The 16,256-nt window shown below is 40.9% G+C and overlaps 1 protein-coding gene across 1 annotated transcript in view; it reads right to left on the bottom strand.

Moving 5' to 3' along the window:
• Positions 1–16,256, bottom strand: part of IGLON5 (IgLON family member 5) — a 496,038-nt gene that overhangs the window by 280,061 nt on the left and 199,721 nt on the right. The window lies entirely within an intron of this gene.

Genomic DNA, 16,256 nt, shown 5'->3' on the forward strand with positions numbered 1-16,256 from the left:
TACGGGGATCCTAGCACTCAAGCACCACAGGATAATTCACTTATGGGGATCCGAGCACTCGAGCAAAGCAAGATAATTCACTTACAGGGATCCGAGCACTCGAGCACCGCAAGATAATTCACTTACGGGGATCCGAGCACCACAAGATAATTCACTTACGGGGATCCGAGCACCACAAGATAATTCACTTACAGGGATCCGAGCACTCGAGCACCACAGGATAATTCACTTACGGCAATCCGAGCACCGCAAGATAATTCACTTACGGTGATCCGAGCACTCAAGCACCGCAAGACAATTTACTTACAGGGATCCGAGCACTCGAGCACCGCAAGATAATTCACTTACGGCAATCCGAGCACCGCAAGATAATTCACTTACGGTGATCCGAACACTCAAGCACCGCAAGATAATTCACTTACGGGGATCCGAGCACTCGAGCACCGCAAGATAATTCACTTACAGGGATCCGAGCACTCGAGCACCACGCCATTCTTGGCACTACTCCCTACTCGATCTAGCACCCCGATGAGTATGGAGCAGTGCCGAGCACGCTCAACCATAACTAGTAATGATGTATCCAGCTTTTGGAATTTGAATCCAGCCAGTAGGTGGACCGCCCTTGTGACTAGTCAGGAGAGAGGCTCCACCCCTGTGACTTAGTCATGCCGTCTGAATATCCCTTATTTCCTGCAGCACAGAAAATGTAATATGACATGGCGACCATTCAGATAAAGGGAGCCTTTATTCCGCCAGAATTGGACCTGCTCCTTTATCATACAGGGAAGCATTACTTCCTTTATGTCCACATACCCCAAGAGGCCATATATACCGGAGTTGCCTTCTTGTGACCCCTTTAAAGGGAAAGTCCACATTTATGACCTCTTTTTGTAATACAGACAGTCATGGTAGAGCACTCTACATTATTATAGTAACATAACCCTTGGGTATACCAATGAGCCAGTTACATCTGCACCTGTGGCATCACCTTCTGTAACAAGGCGGTGCAGTATTTATTCTGGTGATGGGGGAGACATCAGGACCAGAAGGGCTGGGTGGCACAGCCTCAACAGTATGGATGTGTGTGCACTGTCCAGCTAGACTAATCAGCTACCTGCTGTGGCCAATGGGACGGCACCACACCTTAATAAAACTCCTAGCTTACTGATGAAAGTTGCCAGTTATAGATAATACTAGCCCTGGTTTACTCATTTTGTTTTAAACCTATTTGCTTGTGTAATTGTCATTCGGACCTCAGTCAATTTCCTAACTTTTTATCAGATTTATGATATTGTCTTTTTTCTGCCCTCTTGGTGCTGAACCAGCAAACTACTATTTCTGCCAGCTTGCATCACTGGCCAGCAGCTACTGTGAGGACGCAACCCAGGGTCCACATTCCTGTAAAGTGGTTACGGGTGAAGATCAAGGCTCCACTGGAACCTGAGAATATCAAGCACAAAGCCTGTCCACGGAAACCCTAGTTAGATATGCCACGTGACCACAGGCAGAGCCTCAATGCAGAACCAAAATAAGCTTTTCCAGAACTAAAAGTCTGCAAAATGGTTTTGTGGCTTCAAACTGGATTTTCTCATTAAAAAGAAGCAAAAAATATCTTTATATTCATTCACCGGAATTTTTTTTTTTGGGGAAATTTGATAATATCACGAGCCGGTAGTCGCTCTGCATGCTGAATATTTCATCTCTTACCAACCTGCTCCTAGTAATCGGCTAGTTAACTTTGAACATCTGCTGCTCATTTTCTCTAATGAGGCAGGCAAAATGGCTGCTCCAATTCATATTCATAATGGGAGATTTTCCAAGGATGCGTCCCCTCTGCACATGGAAGATCCCGGCAGAATACAGAAGATAATGTCCTTGTTCTTTTCCACTTTTGATGCAATTCTTGTTCAAGTACCCTTAAAATGTGTCTACGCATATCGGCGGCGGCCATTTTTTCTTGCATCTGATTTATACCCGTTACTGCCGTATCTATGTATAAATATAGAATTTGAGTTTATTTTAGAAGTACCCCTTCTTCCAAATACACCAGACGGTAGAGCTTATTGGTCTCTTGCCACCCATCAGTCGACAGGATAGATTATTTTTACATCAATTCCATGCAGAGACATCACACGTCTCAGCTGCCTCTGGAAAGACATTGGCCACTTTGCTACCATAAACAGCCAGGAATCCAAATTATCTACCATTCTTCAAAGACCCTTCAAAAATCACTTCCATCAGTGATTGTCTGAATAGTTCCCCAAAGGCTTTGAGCAGTAGAGGAACCTCGAGGAGAAGTATTTCTAATGGTTCTCCTATGAATAGAATGGCCTTCAATGAGGACTGGAGTTGGGATACAAGGAGACGAAACATGACCTTTTGGGATTTCTTGAGGAACATGGTCCCATTATACCAGAAGGTTGAAGGAACTTACATGTCCACATCCCATTTCTGGAAGATGATGGATCCACAACACAACAAGGTCCTCCTTACCCAAGCTCATGGTGATGTTAAGTACAATCTCCTCCACTCTTGACTCCCAACCAGACATGGGTGAGATCATCACATGAACACGGTGGCATCACTAATACTCAAAGAACACAACAGGTGCCGGGATTTTTTTAAGTTATCCCTCCCAAAAAGTAGAACCTTGCAACCCATGAATCGATATATATTATTTTTAATGACCATAAGTCAACCCCATTTGGTGTCAGCACCATAGATGGACCCTTCTCCAAACCTCTCATTACTGTTGGTACTTGAGCTGTGTCAGAACCATAGATGGACCCTCCCCAACCTTCTCATTACTCTTGGTGCTTGAGACATGTCTTCTTCTTTGAGTCTAGTGATGTCACCATGCTCACGTGGTTGATGATATCAATTTGTAGTCCTACTCCTGACCCACAACCAATTGGATTAGGCGAGGATTACAAATTGATATCCTCACCACATGAGCATGGTTCATCACTATACTCAAAGAAGAAGACACGGCTCAAGCACCAACAGGAATGAGAGGGTTGGGCTTGGGGGTAGTCCATCAATGGTGCCGAGAACATTCCCCAACGAGGTGGCTTTCTCATAGATGGTTTAGTTTGCCGCTGTTCGTCTTATAAGGATCACTAGTTATAGATTCCTTGGGCTGAGCCAAGGTTTTAAGAGGATTACACTGAACCTGTCATCTCCAAAGAAATCCACACCGGAGTCTTTAAAAAAAAATCAAATAAGGATTTGTCTTCTTGGCTGAGTCTTCCAAAACTGAACTTCTGTGCAGTCATCTGGGATGTACGGGACACGTACAGCGAGATCACAGGCAGCGGGAATCACGACTCCGGATTTATCGTGTCCATACAACACTAATAGCTGAAGGTTTGCTACAGTTGTATCCTGTCTGGGAATCGGCAGCACATATTTCTTATCTGACTTGTTCGCAACAATGTATCAGTGCACCTAAAATGTATCAACCTGGAAGACGGAATTTCTACTCTTAGCTTTTAGAGGGTTTAACATCATATTTTTAAAGTGATCAGTTGGAAGCAACCCTACAGATGGAAGATCGTGTGATCATAGATTTATTTATAGTATATAACTTGGAAACACATAGGTCTGCATAGGAGCTGTGTACACAAAACGGTAGAAGATATTAAGTGGATTATTTAAGATGTATTGTTAATGTGGATGCAGTTTATGGAAATACATGAGATCTACTTTACTGTTTAAGACATAAAAAGGGATTGCATATCATTAGGTTCTCCGGACCCCCACCAATCCCGAGACTGATCATGGAGCACTGTATCCCCTCCAATGTCCTTTCCTTGCACATGGCCACCAAGTTGTACATGGAACTGCAGCACAAGTAGATAGGATCTGTTATAGTTCACTGAAAAATTGGTACAATCCTAGATTCCCTTTAAATCTCAGAATCAATGGGATTTCCAAAGTTCAGACTCCCACTAATTATAAAGGAATAAGTTAGGGAGGAATGCCTCTTTGACTTTAATTCTTAACCCTTTATTAACATATGACATACTGGTTGCTGATTTTGATGCAGGCTCAGGAACTGAGCCCGAATCTTTCCCGGCAGATAATGGCTGTGATATTCAGCCATCATCTGCCTCTTAATGACTGTTATCCTGTTAAATGCTACTAATAATCTCTGACAGTGGCATTTACAGCCCGCCAGCAGGGGTGTGTGTCATTCTATGCACCAATCGGAACCTTGTGGGTTGCCATTATTCTGGGGGTCTGCTGAAGACCCCCGTGCTCATCATGACGGTGCTCCTGTGAACGTCAGCTTCTGGCCTGTGTTCACAGAAGATGGTAATTCATGCTATATACTGCAGTATTGAGATATTGCTGTATATAGCACAAGCGATCAGACAATCGCAGGTTCAAGTCCCCTAAGGGGACTAAGAAATAGATTAAAATGTGAAAAAAATGTGAAAAAATAAAATATTTAAAAAAGTTCACTTCACCCCCCTTTATACCTATTAAAACTAAAGAAATAAAATACACATATTTGGTATCACTACATCCATAAAAGTTCGATCAATCAAAATATAAAATTAACCCGAAAGGCGTAATCAGAATAAAAAAGCTAAAACGTCAAAATTTCATTATTTCGGGCATTGCATAAAAAAAAGCGCAATAAGAAGTGATCAGAACATCGTATGTACCCCAAAATGGTATCAGTAAAAACGTTGACTCAGGATGCAAAGATTAAGCCCTCACACAGCCCCATTGACTAAAAAATTAATAAGTCTCGGAAAATGGTGACAGAACAAAATTTTTTAATTTTTAAAAATTTCCAAATTGTTTTTCACCTCTTAAATAAAAATGAAAAAAAAATACACATTTGGTATCTGCATACCATATATATATATATATATATATATATATATATATATATGAGTATGTGGATGGAAATAATTATAATAATAATAAAAAAAGTTAGGGCTCTTGGAAGAAATAAGAAAAAAATCCCCCGAAAATGCAAAAAAATAAAATAGCCATGTCTGGAAGGGGTTAAAGGGGAACCTACAATCCGAGAACCTGTAGATCCATTCATTAATGCTATTGGCCTTGTAACAAGGGGTGTATAAGAAATCACAATATCTGGGTATAAACATGGAAGAAAAACAGAATTAATATACGTATAAGTAGTGTTAATCCCTGAGCTCCCAGAAATCCCATACAGCAATGGCCTGGAGGAGTAGTTAGGACTACTTTTACATGGTGGGCCCAAACAGCAGAGTCTGTCCCTTATCTTTATCTCCCATCTTGCCAAGCTGATAATTGGGGAATGATTGTTTCCAACTGTCGACCCGTCCAAAAAATTCTAGTAATCAAATAAAACAAATAAAAAAAACAAACTCATTTGTCAGGCTTTAAAATCATCATTGTGTGCAAACACTAAGCAAACTGTTGAAATACAGTGCCTGACGGGGCCCACCGGGGGATCATCCGCTTCTCCGATGTGCCAGTCCAGTGCTGATCCCATCATACAATAATGTCACCGTTAATAGAGATATCTCAGTCCTATCTTTTTGGAGATGTTTAACTCTCAGCATCCCTATTGTAGCATGCTGGGGGTTGATGTCCAACACGGGCCAAATACCCCCATAACCGAATACTCAGTCCTAACCTCTCCAGCGCTTGATTCCTACATCCCATACACAAGTTTTCCTCCTCCTTCAGAAGATTCTTAGCGATGTCTTCAGTTTCACCTCCTGCCCTATAATGTCTCCATAAAAGCCCAGTGCATGAAGAATCTGCTTTAAAATAGGACAGAAGTAAATATTTCTCAGCAGCGTATGGCGGCGAGCAGGTATTCCAGGTCAATAGCATGTAAACAGGAGAAGGCGGCGGCGGCAGCGATGGACTGCATTAGCATACATTAGAGGAGAGGCAGCGGTAGACAGCCATTATGGATTCCCTTTAATGGGCCCGCCGGTGTGTGTCAGGGTGGTCTCCGGGCTCCGTTATCTACCTCTCCTCTATGAAGATAGTGCTATTGAAGAGTTTACCGCTGTGTTCTCAATGATTTGCTTCCTATTATCTCTGCTCATTGTCAGAGATTCCTTTTTCCGCGAGCTCGCTGAAATCGCAGGGAACGTATTATGTTATTAGGATTAATCTCGATCATGTGCAAACCTGGATGCAGAAATGATGTGCATTTAACTGCACCGCACCGGCAGCTGGGTCATTAAGTGGCCGCGTCCGGCACCATTAAACACTTGGACATTATGGATTTTCTCTATTCGGTAATAAACCTGGATCCTGCGCCTCTAACCTCTGATGTACGAGCGCTCGGGTCCTCCACATTCAATAAAAAAAATTATCTTCTACTGTTTTCTAAGAAAAAAAAAAAAATCACTAAAACTTATTTTTCTTATTAATATAGACTGGTCTGAAATACTCTGTGCTGCTGGGGATCACCATGCCTCATGGGCTTAGTATATGACCTCCCCCCACTTGTCTGAATTTGACAAGTCCAATCATGAATTTGTCCAGTCCCTAGTGGAAACCAAGAGGTTAATGCCACTTTCCTGAAATACTCTGTGCTTTTGTGGTTGTTAAATATCCATCACTCTCTACTTCTTTTGTAAATTGTAGCTTTGTCCTCATCACCACCACCATAAATATAGAAGTCACTGCCCCATCACAGAACCAGAACACACTGTTCCTGAAATACTCTGGACTGCTGTGTGAACCTTCTATTTAATTTATGTGACTCTTAAATGTCTGGCCTCCCAATTGTCTCTATTCCCTTCCATGGAATAGTCCATATAGTCCTGTCCTCACTATCATCAACACATGACAGGTCACTTAACTGAACAAGGTCAACTTTTCTGCTGCTGGAATTTTTTTATTTTTACATCCCACTGGTTTCCATTCTCTTTCTCAAAACATGACACTGCCCCTGTCCTCTCCAGCATCATTATCACATGACAGGTCACTTTACCACACAAGGTCAAAATCTTCCTCTTCTGCTGCTGGCATTTTTTTTTATGTCCCACTTGTTTCCATTCCCCTTCACACATCATGGCACTGCCCCTGTCCTCTCCAACATCATTATCACATGACAGGTCACTTTACCACACAAGGTCAACATCTTCCTCTTCTGGTGCTGACATATTATATATTTAAGTCCCAATTGTTTCCATTCCCTTTGACAGATAATGGCACTGCCCTTGTCCTCTCCAACATCATCATCACACAACAGGTCGCTTTACTGCATAAGGTCAATATCCTCCTCTTCAGCTGCTGGCATTTTTTTTAATTTTTACATACTACTTGTTTCCATTCCCCTTTGCACATCATGGCACTGCCCCTGTCCTCTCCAACATCATTATCACTTGACAGGTCACTTTACTGCACAAGGTCAACATCCTCTACTTCTGCTGCTAGCATTTTTTAATTTTTACGTCCCACTTGTTCGAGAAGACAGGGGTAGCGCCATGATATGCAAATGGGAATAGAAACATCATTATCACATGACAGGTCACTTTACCATGCAAGGTCAACATCCTTCACTTCTGCTGCTACTTTCATTTCCATAATATGATTGACTATGGCAAAATCTGTAACAAGGGGCACTATTTACAATGTGTAATTCGGAAAACAGTTTTCTTATGTGTCAGCTTTTGGCCCCTTTAGGCACTAGGAGCCGAATTTGACCCCCTATAAGGTCACTTCTGGTACAGTTCAATAATATCTTGCTATGGTTCTATAATGTACCTCCAAGTGTCACCTTATTTACCCTAAAAAATGTTCCCTTTTTTCATACACCCCTACAGACCTTAGGGGTCCGCAATGGGGGGTTGTACAAGTCTTTGTTATATTATTTAAGGACAGTGAGAACTTATTAATAATAAATATCCAATTGGTTCTATCCGCGTAATTCTGGTTCCACTGGTAATTCCAGGTCTTTCTTTTTATCTCCAAGAAAATTACTATGCTATCAAATGAGGCATAAGTTCATGCTGGCAGCTTAAAACTGTTTCATAATAAAAGGAGATTAAGTAAGGATGTAAAAAAGCCTAAAAAAAGAAATCTCGGAAAGCTCTCGCCCGGCTGGTGCCGAGGCATTAAAAGTCAAAAAAATGGTTTACAAACACTTAAAGTTGGGCGCATAAAGAACTGCGGCAATCTACTTTTTCTCCACCAGGACGGGCAGAAACATCTTCAGCTCGCGCTCTTCAATCAGCGTTCTTTAGCTCCTACATTGTTAGCTGTGCATTAATAGATTCTCCCTGTACGGAGCAGGGTGCAAAAAACATTGTAAATTCGCCGGGGTTGAATTTGTTTAATCTGCATTGTCAGGAGACGTGCGGGGAATGATTATGGAGGTTGTGCGCCAGCGCTTTAAAATTTACCTCCCCGAAATCTAATTTATCCCGGTATTTAAATCCTTTAGAAATAAAAAGAGAAAAAAAAAGGAAAAAATAAATAAAAAAAATAAATTGAAATTCGGCTTATTTTGCCGCGTTACACATCAAAACAGCAATGATACTTTTGAGCTCGACAGAGATACATTTAAACCGGGGTATTTGCTTTTTCTTTTTTTTGTTCGAGAAGCTGATTTTTTATATTAATGGGAAGAATCTGGAGCCGCAAAGAGCTTTACGTTTAATAGCTTTTGTGGACATAACAACCTTTCCGCTAATGGGATCTTTTGGTCTTCGCCGTTTAACCCTTTTTTTTGGCAGTGATTAATAACAACGATATCTTTTCCTCCTGGATTAGTTGGGCTCACGGCTTAAATATGTAAACATTTTTGGACAATTTTTTACATTTGGGACAGTTCCATTAAGCCCTTGGAAATGTATAATAAAAACATACAATTCAAAGGGGTTCATTTATTTTTGGAAAATATATTTTGACTTTTTTTTTATGTAAGAGGGTTATGGATTGTAAGGAATTAAACAGAATGCATCTAAAATGAAAAAAAACAACAATTTTTGAAATTATCTTGTTTACAAATGTCCCACTGTTTTGTAAATAAAACTTCTATGTGTCTCCATGGTTACAGACTACAAAGAAACCCTGTGTAGTCTGATAGTGTGGGCATGTGTCGACTCCTTTTATATGCACTTCTCTTCTAAAAAAGGATCCTCAAAAACTTGTGTTAAAAAGGGAATTTGTCAGCAGGTTTTTGATATGTAATCAGAGCAGCTTGATGTAGGGAAAGAGACCCTGTGTAACTTGCTGTCATTTTGATACAATCACTGTTTTCTTTGCCATACATTTAGCAGAGCTCAGAATGCTGAGCCCTGTATAATTACACCACTGATTGGCAGCTTTTTGTCAATATGCAGTATATGAAGAAAGCTGCCAATCAGTGGTGGGGGTGTGGTTGGACTAGGTGGCACAAGACACCTTGTCCTGTTATTTTTCTCCTGTTGATAAAACACTGATTTTATTGAAACAGCAACACAGCCTTATAAGTAACACATAACTGGAATCAGGGTCTTTGCCCCTACACCATGCTGGTCTCATATTACATAGCAAAAACCTACTGACAGATTCCCATTAACAGGGTTTTAGAGACATTATGGGCACTGCTGGGGGATCAGCCTAGTATGTTCCTTTGGGTCCGGATGCAAGAGGGGCTGGGCGCCAACAAGTCACTTTATCATGGCTGGGGTAGTTAGAACAGGGCTTGGGCAGTGAAATGCATCTTTCTTCCAGGTGATGGAACGCTTAGCTCAGACTGTGAAGTAGGTGGCGAGGATCTAAGATCATGGAAACCCAACATTCAATTGATCTAGTCGTCTATACTTGATCCCAAAAATTCTACAGACTCTTTTGTTTCCTGCACATTGAACTTTGATGAGGTTCCTAAAGGTGGACAATCATTCTAAATTAATATCGTCATTGGAACTAATCTAATATGTAGGTAACCCAACATTCCATAGATGTTGTTGGCCATGGTTAAGCATCATCTTTTCTTGGGTCATGGAGGTCTATAAGTAAGGTCAAATAAGGAAAATTGTAAATGTTCTAAAAACCTATGGTCCAAACTATGGTAGAGTGTAAAAAAAATATTGGAAGACAATGAAGTTGTCTGGTGACAATCATGGGGTCAACAATGAACCTTACTCCGGTACTCAATACAGACACATACGGAGGAAGGTTTACGGATTGTTCACGGCCATGGCGGTAGATTCAGAATGTAGAGGGGTAACAGTTGCCTCCGTCCGTCATACCCTCTGAAGACCTTTTTGGAGTCTCCTTTAGAGATTTTGCTCCAGGTCCCAGAAGCTTCTAATTCTTCTCGGTTGACATCTCCGATCATCAGACCTGAATTACTATTTTTGTTATTTTTGTATCCTACCCAGCCGAATATGTTTTTAGAATTGAAACGAACTCCCAAGGTTTGTGCTTATTGCGGCTCACTTTCCTTGGACACTACAGGCTATTGGTACTGAAACTATTAAGCTGGAGCACATAAGATATAAAATTCCGAAAAGCTTTTCTTGCCGTAAGTGGATAGGTGTCACTTGACAACCTGTGGAGAACAGTCTTTTGTGCAGAGAAATAGTTTATTAAAGTGACTCTCTATATATAAAAACACAGCTGAAAATCTCCAGCCAGACACAAAAAAAAAATACCAACGTGAAAGAAGTCTTTACCTCTCTTGGCTGTACGTGGTTGTCATGCAGTATTGATTTTCGTCAATGGAGGGCTACCCACTGTGAAAATCCCCCAAAAATTGCAATATAAAATCCAAAGCCGCAACGTGTTGCACTACACCAAGACCTCGATATCATGGATGGATCAATCTACAGAATCAGAATAATCTCAATTAAGAAAGTCAGGTTATAACACCAGGTCTATTCTAATATACAGTTGTGCTCAAAAGTTTACATACTCCGGCAGACTTTCTCCTTTTTTGGCCTTGTTTCAGAGAATATGAATGATAACAAAAAAACTTTTTCTCCACTCATGGTTATTGGTTGGGTGAAGCCATTTATTGTCAAACTACTGTATTTTCTCTTTTTAAATCTTAATGACAACCAAAAACATCCAAATGAACTTTATCAAAAGTTCACATACCCTAGTGATTTTGGCCTGATAACATGCACAGAATTTGACACAAATGGGTTTGAATGGCTACTAAAGGTAACATCCTCACCTGTGACCTGTTTGCTTGTAATCAGTATGTGTGCATAAAAGCTGAGTGAGTTTCTGGGATCTAGACAGACTCTTGCATCTCTCATCCAGCCACTGACGTTTCTGGATTGTGAGTCATTGGGAAAGCAAAAGAATTATCAACAGATCTACGGGAAAAGGTAATTGAACTCGTATAACACAAGAAAGGGATACAAAAAGATATCCAAGGAATTGATAATGCCAGCCAGCAGCGTTAAAACTGTGATTATCAAATGGAAAAGCAGGGACTCTGTATAAACCAAACCACGGTCAGGTAGACCAGCAAATATTTTGGCCACAACTGCCAGGAAAATTGTTCGGGATGCAAAGAAAAACCCACAAATAACATCAGCTGAAATTCAGGACTTTCTGAAAACTAGTGGTGTGGCTGTTTCAAGATGCACAATAAGGAGGCACTTGAAGAAAAATGAGCTGCATGGTCGAGTCGCCAGAAGAAAGCCATTACTGCACAAATGCCACAAAGTATCTCACCTACAATACGCCAAACAGCACAGAAACAAGCCTCAAAACTTCTGGATCAAGGTAATTTGGAGTGATGAGACCAAAATGGAACTTTTTGGCCACAACCATAAACGTTACATTTGGAGAGAGGTCAACAAGGCCTATGATGAAAGGAACACCATTCCTACAGTAAAGCACAGGGGTGGATTGCTGATGTTTTGGGGATGTGTGAGCTACAAAGGCACAGGAAACTTGGTAAAAGTTGAAGGAAAGATGAATGCAGCACGTTATCAGCAAATACCGGAGGCAAATTTGCACTCATCAGCCCGGAAGCTGCGCATGGGACGTACTTGGTCGTTCAAAAATGACAACGATCCAAAAACAAGGCCAAGTCGACCTGTCATTGGCAATAGCAGTACAAAGTGAAAGTTCTGGAGTGGCCATCTCAGTCTCCTGACCTCAATATCATTGAGCCACTCTGGGGAGATCTCAAGCACGCAGTTCATGCTAGACAGCCCAGGAATTTACAGGAACTGGAGGCTTTTTAGCAAGAAGAATGGGCAGCTTTACCATCTGAGAAAATATAGAACCTCATCCACAACTACCACAAAAGACTTCAAGCTGTCATTGATGTTAGAGGGGGCAATACACGGTATTAAGATCTGGGGTATGTGAACTTTTGATCAGGGTCATTTGGATGTTTTTGGTTGTCATCAAGATTTAAAAAGAGAAAACACAGTAATTTGATAATAAATGGCTTCACCCAACCAATAACCATGAGTGGAGAAAAAGTTTTTTTGTTATCATTCATATTCTCTGAAACAAGGCCGAGAAAGCAAAAATTCTGACATGTATGTAAACTTTTGAGCACAACTGTATCTAACAATGGATCCATCCATTATTTCTATATTTATTTGTGCAATCACTGATGTTTTTGTGAATGGCAATTTTTGTATTTTTATTTTTGCAGATTATCACCTTGTCTCTCTGTTTTTTTTTTTCAGCTCCATCTATTTTGACACACTTTCCAAGCTGACATAAACACGGATTGTCAATTAGCTTTCATTGAGTCCCTTCTGCACCTTTCACATGGCATGAGATGCGGGAAGAGCATTTATTTGTCAACAAGACTCAATCAAATTATATTGTGAAAATGAACATGTGTCATCCATGAATAAAATACATTTTTGTGTCCTCATAGACCTTACAAAAGGCAATGGAAGATGCAGAGGTGTTTTAAGAAAAAAATAAAAAAGGGAAGAAATATAAAATAAAGGGGTTTGGCCACCCAAAACACTGGTTGGACATTGCACATTAGAAGTTACCCCCAATCGGTAAGGGTCTGACCACTGGGACCTGCAACAACTGCTAGAAGGAAGTGGAATCCTTTCTAGGAAATCTCAGCGTCTAGTGATGTAACTTTAAACTCAAATTTAAATACATTTGATATAATTGGCTTCTGTGGGTTCTATCTCCGCCCACTAACTACTTATTTCCTGTTAATTGTATCACTCAGAATGCTCTACAGCCAATCCAGTCAACCGAGTGATACAAGCAACAGGAAATAAATAGTAAGTGGGCAGAGATAGAACACTCAACAGCCAATCAGATCAACCAACTCCACCCACTTGCTGCTTATTTCCTGTAATTTGTATCACTCAGTTGATCGGATTGGCTCCCGTGGGTTGTATCTCCGCTCACCTACTATTAATTTCCTGTTGCTTGTATCACTCAGAACCATTTCCAGCCAATCTAGTCAAATGAATGATACAAGTAACAAGAAATAAATAGTAAGTGGACGAAGATAGAACCCTTTACAGCCAATCATATCTACCATCTCCACCCACTTAATTCCTGTTGTTTGTTTCACATGGTTGATCAGATTGGCTGCAGAGGTTTCTATCTCCGCCTGCTTACTTATTCCTGTTGCTTCTATCATTCATTGGCTGCAGAGATCTGAGTGACACAAGCAACATGAAATATGTTGTAAATGGGCGGCAATAGAGCACTCCACAGCCAATCAGACCAACCATCTCCGCTCTCTTGCTACTTATAGCTTGTATTACTCAGAACTCTCTGCAGCCAATCAGGTCAATTGAGTGACACAAGCAACAGGAAATACTGTAAGTAGTAAGTAGGCAAAGATAGAACCCTCTACAACCAATCAAATCAACCATCTCCTCCCACTTGCTACTTATTTCCTGTAATTTGCTTCACTCAGTCAATCAGATTGGCTGCTGTGGGTTCCATCCCCGTCGCCCCCTTACTACATGCTTCCTTTTGCTTGTATCACGCAGTTGATTGGATTGGCGCAGGGAGTTCTATCCCTGCCTACTTAGTAATTTTCTGTTTCTTGTATCGCTCAATTGATTGGATTGGCTGCTGTGGGTTCTATCTCCGCCCATTTACTACTCGTTTCCTGTTACTTGCATCACTCAGTTGATCGAATTGGCTGCTGTGGGTTCTATCTCCGCCCATTTACTACTCGTTTCCTGTTACTTGCATCACTCAGTTGATCGGATTGGCTGCTGTGGGTTCTATCTCCGCCCATTTACTACTCGTTTCCTGTTACTTGCATCACTCAGTTGATCAGATTGGCAGCTGTGGGTTCTATCTCCGCCCATTTACTACTCGTTTCCGGTTACTTGCATCACTCAGTTGATCGGATTGGCTGCTGTGGGTTCTATTTATGCCCACTTACTACTTGTTTCCTGCTGCTTGTATCACTCAGAACCCTCTGTCAATTTAGTGATGCAAGCAACAGGAAATAAGTTGTAAGTGGGTGGAGATAGAACCCTCTGCAGGAAAACAGATTTATCACCTCCACCCACTTACTACTTATTTCCTGTTGCTTGTATCACTCGGTCTGATTGGCTGCAGAGGGTTCTAATTATTTCCTATTGCTTCGATCGTTCATTGGATCTGTTTGGCTCCAGGAGTTTTGATCCCTGTTCTATGTCCAAACTCATCTGCTCATGCTAATAACAGCAAAAACTTCTTAAAGGGGTTATTCCATATGGGACAAGTATGGCATTTTGACAGGATATGATCATGAATTTTTGAAGCTACCTTAGAAATGAAGAAAGAGCAGTCCAGGTGAGGGCACCTCTCCATATTTGACAGTGAACAAGATCTCTAGATAGATCCTGGAACCCACCTGAATTGGTTGGCATATACTGTAGAGACGCCATAAATGTCCCCAATGGAATAAACCCTTTAAATGACGTATTTTAGAGTAGCCATTGGCTCAAAGAACAGGACCAATACACACAGTCGAGGAGTGGTCTTCTCAAAGAGGTGGTCTTATGGAGACATTTCACTGTAAATTAAAGAGAAACTCTTGGACCGTTAAGTGAGAACTTCCTCCAAATACAAGATTATACATCTGATTAGAACATTTTCATAATGAGGAGATCCGGATGCAATGTAGATATTTTCAGTTTATGCTCCCAAGGATTAATGAATAAAGGGCAGAGAACCATAGTAAAGAATAACTACATGAGGGACCCTCGGACTTCATTAAATTCAAGCCCTAGATCCCACTCAGTGGGCAATTATACACAAAGCAATTTCACTGTCTTATATGGATAGAGACTAAGGGGCATCTAAGGTTAAGATCTTCCAGTGACACAGATAAAGATACAGAAAAAAAAGAATGGTCATGTTTGGGTAAGTATGAATTTTTTTTTCATTATAATTTTTTTTTTTATTATTGGTGGAGCTTGTTATTGGGTCGAAAAAAAACGTTCATAGGAAATCCAAGCAAGCGTAAGTGACTTAAAGAGCAAATGAAAAAATCTTGTACTATAACAGACGCATGTCGAGAAAGACAAAAGAAAACTAAAGCACAGTGTAGGATAAGAAAGGTGGAGGATGATGCAAATATTCAAGGAACCATGGAGGATCCCTGAGTCTGGCTCCACCTCCACGACCCCAAACTTCATAGGAAATCCAAGCAAGCGTAAGTGACTTAAAGGGCATATGAAAAAATCTTGCACTATAACAGACGCATGTCGAGAAAGACAAAAGAAAACTAAAGCACAGTGTACGATAAGAAAGATGGAGGATGACTCAAATATTCAAGAACCATGGAGGATCCCTAAGTCTGGCTCCACCTCTATGACCCCAAACTAGGCATAAAACAGTGTGCCAGTTTCTTTAAAGGGAAACCAACCCAAAATAATAAACTCAAAATAACCTGTATGGGTTAATTTCCACTCAAGAATGTTGGTACCTGTATTCTTTTCCCTCACCGCCATTTTTGAGTCTTAGAATTAAGGATTCGGAAGTGTTGGACTTTAAAATGAACCTGTGGTGTTGTCTATTTATTCCCATCTAGGGGCACCATGTTATAGAGCAGAATGATTTATAGTGTTGTAGGAAAAGATTCAATATAACTTGTAATATATTCCATAGGATCTCTTCTCATTCTTGGCTTTAGGAGTCCAGTGGGCGGTGGTAACTGAATGGACCACCCACTGGACTCCTAAGCAGAGAATAAGCATGGATTCTAATGGATTTATTACAAGGTTTCTTGTACTGTGTACAAACAGGACTGTTGCTCCCCTTTCTGGGCTAAGTATTCCATCTTTATCACTGTTTGGGCTCACGGCAGGGTTCGGAAGGGAAGGAGCACTGTT

The sequence above is a fragment of the Phyllobates terribilis genome, unplaced genomic scaffold (genome assembly GCF_046119375.1).
Source record: "Phyllobates terribilis strain yellow unplaced genomic scaffold, ASM4611937v1 Scaffold_12__6_contigs__length_324123572, whole genome shotgun sequence".
In the NCBI taxonomy this organism is placed as follows: Eukaryota; Metazoa; Chordata; class Amphibia; order Anura; family Dendrobatidae; genus Phyllobates; species Phyllobates terribilis.